Source organism: Mytilus edulis, chromosome 14 (genome assembly GCF_963676685.1).
Source record: "Mytilus edulis chromosome 14, xbMytEdul2.2, whole genome shotgun sequence".
NCBI classification, from domain to species: Eukaryota; Metazoa; Mollusca; class Bivalvia; order Mytilida; family Mytilidae; genus Mytilus; species Mytilus edulis.
In genome coordinates, this window is record NC_092357.1 from 32,002,372 (window position 1) to 32,006,755 (window position 4,384).

A 4,384-nucleotide genomic window follows, 5' to 3' on the forward strand; every position below is an offset into this window, starting at 1 on the left:
CTATTAAGAATCACTTGCTATATCTGTAAGATTTTTTCAACATATTTTTTTTTGTCTGAACGGTTATCAGGAACTTTTTTTTCGAAAGTTCGATAGAACACTAAAAAAATCACTATTTTATGAAAGGGCAGACTAGAATATGTCAATTTCAAAAATTAAAATATCTCGTAGCTTCAGACTACCAATTGAGTATAAAACAAGTATATAAGTTTAAAAAAGAAATTCTTAGATTATAAACACCTACATTTAACTTTAAAAGGTCATAATATAACAGTTTAAAACAATACAAATCTACACACACAAAAAACTGGCTTAATGTCAACTGGTTATCAAACCAAATTGCTATAAGATCATATATAAGCTCACCTGTGTCGAGGGGTCGTGTGAGGTTCATGTATTGTTTTGGCGTCCGCAATTACAAAAAGATCTTTTCTGAAATTACTTGAACAAATGTTACCAAATGATTTTTCAAGAGTGAATCTAGGAAAAACAATATTCATCAACAAACATGACCACTGTCTGTTAAAATGTATTCGAGTTTTTAGTTACAGCCGATTCCATTGAGTATGTAGGCAAAATTTAAGGTAATATCTTTGGTTAGCTTGCTTGTTAGCTAAACCGTGAAGTCATTGTTATGTAAGGTATACCCTCCTTTCGAAGTAGCCTGGTCCTACAGACAGAAAGTTGTGTCATTTGTCGGACTAGTCTATTCTTAAAGTAGGGTAGTTTACATAACCTAGCAATGACTTTTCTGTTCAGCAAGCAAGATAACCAAAGATATTCCCTTTGTCTACACACTCATTAAAACCGGCTTTAATATTGCAAAAGTTCAAGTAATTAGGGCAAAACTTACCGAGTAAAAAAATCAAAAGGCCAATATCTATCTACCTTGCACATTTCAGAAAATTCAGATCAGATAACAAAACTGGGTCCAGCAACATTTATAAGCAATTTAAGATTTTGACCCTCACAGTTTCCATTCACCACACATATTCTTATTTCAACGAATCATTTTAAATACAAAAATACCAGTTGCAGTCTTTTGTTTATCTATTGATATATGTATACGGATAAAGTTATGAAAGACAGCAGGGTCACCAGGGTGAGGAGTCCATGTCATCTGAAATAAATGCTAAGCATAGATCTAGAAAGCGACAGATAATCATGACATTAAAAAAACTCTCTTTCGATATTTTTCAAACAAATTGACACATAAAATGAATTATATAGTATTGTGGAATTTTTAACTTGTGTTCAATTCATTGGTTACACCTTTTACTAGGATAACAATCCTGTCAAGTATGAGCTGGGTAAAATATTTCAGAAAAGAAGATGGAAATGTAAAAGTTTCCGTGCGTCAGGTGCAACAGTATACGAACAGCTAACATGCCTCGTCAGGGTGGAAGCTAAAAGGTACACGAAAATTTGATTTAAAACCTTTATTCGTTCCAACAAAGTTATTGAGGTTTTGTTGAGGATTTAACCATCTACGACAACAAGAATTTTTTTTTTTAGAATTTACAGCTCTTCTATAAATATATGCAAAGCAAACCATTGATCAAATTGCTTGCTATGATTGTTTGGATGTTTGTAAACGACAGGTAAGTAGTCTGTTTACTATATACTTGAATTTGTTTGGACAATAAACATTAACTTCAATTCCTGTCAGTTTGTATTTGTCCAATCAAATCCCAGTATGTATTGAAACTCCGCCTAACTATTGTTTGAAAACATCCATGCAAACATAGCAACCAAGTCAATCAAAGTTTATTTGCATGGTTTTATAGAAGAGCTGTACTATATAATGCAAAGAAGCGTTTAAGTCTTTCGCCAAAAAATACTATCAATTTCTTTTTGTCCTATGTAGACTTCCGTACCATTTCCTTCCATTCATGATCATTAAATTGAACTGTAAAATATTTCTTGGTACCTTCTTAATTCCTTTATAAGTCTTATGTAAACATAATAACAAGATTCACTGCACACTTTTAAAGTTCTGCTTCATCAAACATTAAAATGTGAACTTAAGTTTTGAGACTTTTCTAATCGACACAATTGGGATCTTGTATATGAGAAAATGGTTTATCTATTAGTTGAAAATGCGGCTTTGAACTAGCTTTCAGTACCTGTGAGCATTCGTTGTTCAATAATGTTTGTCTTTGTGTTATTATTTTATGTGATAAATTGTTGTGTTGGTATACCACTGTAACAATGAAGGAGGAAACGAGGAGGGTTGGTTGGGTGGAAGTGGGGAGGGGTATGGAGAGCGCTAACAAACATGTCTATGCGGCATGGGCTTTGATCATTGTCGAAGCATCAATGTAAGGGGCGTTTAATATCTTATATTAATATATTAGAATAAAACTATTCTTATTTTAGATACTATATATTGTTTAAGAAACAATTCCTTCATGTCATGCTCTATGCTCATTTTAACATGGGTAGGCATTATATTTGTCGATATTTTACACTGAGCGTTAGCGAGGTGTAAAATGTGGTCAAATATAATGCCTACCCATATTAAAATGAGCATAGGGCATGACATGAAGGAATTATTTCGATTCTAATTGGACAAAGACAGTACTTTTATAGGTCGAAGCGTACGAAATTACCGTAAAAACGTTTGGCTGTTGCCGTTTCCTCCTAGAGGAGTCTGTGCATTGCATTTCGTATTTGATAAGTTTAAAAGCTACGAGTAGGGTAAATATATGTTGTTTCATAAAAAAAATATGATAAAAGTTTATGATAGCTGCTTAAATGTATATATTTTAAAGGATTAACGATGGAAATAACGTTAATATAAACAGTGAGTTCGTGCGCATGTGTCAAACATATTTTGTGCTCATTAGAACACGGTTTTGTTTACAAAGCGTAATAAGGACGCCATATTAGAATATCTGATATTGGACGAAAGATGTTGCCCTTTTATGTAATTATGTAATACAAGTTACGATCATTTGAAAACACATATTACACAGCCAAATAGATGCACAAGAGCCAAAATAGGAGTCATAGATCCTATTGACAACAATTATCTGCCCAATTTTATTGATTTTGTAACATTTGTTTCAAATATGACCAACTTCTTATCCAAAATCACCAGCACCGTATCAGGACCCACCAGCACAATGACAGGACCCACCAGCACAGTATCAGGACATGAATAAATTGAGAAAATGTTAAATTAAAATAAATTGCAATGTTTTTTCACAAAATAGTTTTGTCGTGTGGATTGCGGTATAGAAAGCGGACTCTATGAGCATTTTTGTTTTATTTTTTCAGTTCTAGATTTTCTGAAAATGAACATTTTTGTGTTACGCTTACTGACACAGTTTAGAGGGTAAACTTTTTAATGGTTTACATATGAACCCATAAGAAACAAAATTGAAAAATCTCAACTGTTTTCTTCCTTTTTTATGAGTGAAAACGTCAAAAATCATCATTTTCGTCTTTGTTTACATTCTTTCATTGATCACCAGCACCCGTCAGGACCGAATCACCAGCACAGAACGTTCTCTCGCAGGACAACCATACCCACCGTGATATAGGGACTTTTAAAGTAATGTAATGTTAAAATGGTAAGAGACATAAATAAATTACATGTTCGTAAGGCTTGGGAATCATAATTTTAAGTAGGTGCTTTTTAATGCAATATTAAATCATAAGCATGACTAATTTGGATGTTGAGTAATATTATTTAATTAGGCTTAACGTTAATCTAAACTGCCAAGATATAATATAATTAGCATGTTCTTTTAGTGTAAGAATAAAGTAACTAAATGTTCTTATAAGATGAAAATTTATAAAATCTGAAATCATGACTTTGATGTTATAGTAGTATTATTTTGATTAGTTTAATAATGTTCGTATGGCGTACTACTTTTAAGTTTTAAGATATGAGACTGGCTTGACCATACACAGAGATATACCCCTAACTCCACGCACTAGCTAGGCATTGGTAATGTTCATTCTTTTCATGTGGATTAGGTGGCAGTAGTCCCTTGATTTCATATCTTTTGTTCTTAGTATCATTTTGTCATTCGGGAGAATGTTCCTTTCTACAAAGCTTTGACACCTTAAGGTGGAATACAAATTACAGTTTGTACAATGCAATATTTGACGAAAATTCACGTATAACTTGTACAAAAATTCATAATATGGATTTTGATGAAAAAAGCATGGATACACACCATTGTTATTAAATGACCATCAGTACATCTTATTTACAAAATACAAAATTGTTCTTTATCATTCGTTTGAGCATGCGCAGATGATTGAATTATGGTATCGGGAATTGCATCTTTTGACTTACACATTTATATCTCTTCTTAAACACTTTGCCACGGCTTATTACTATGGTGTCAATTGCTTTAATAAGTTGCTA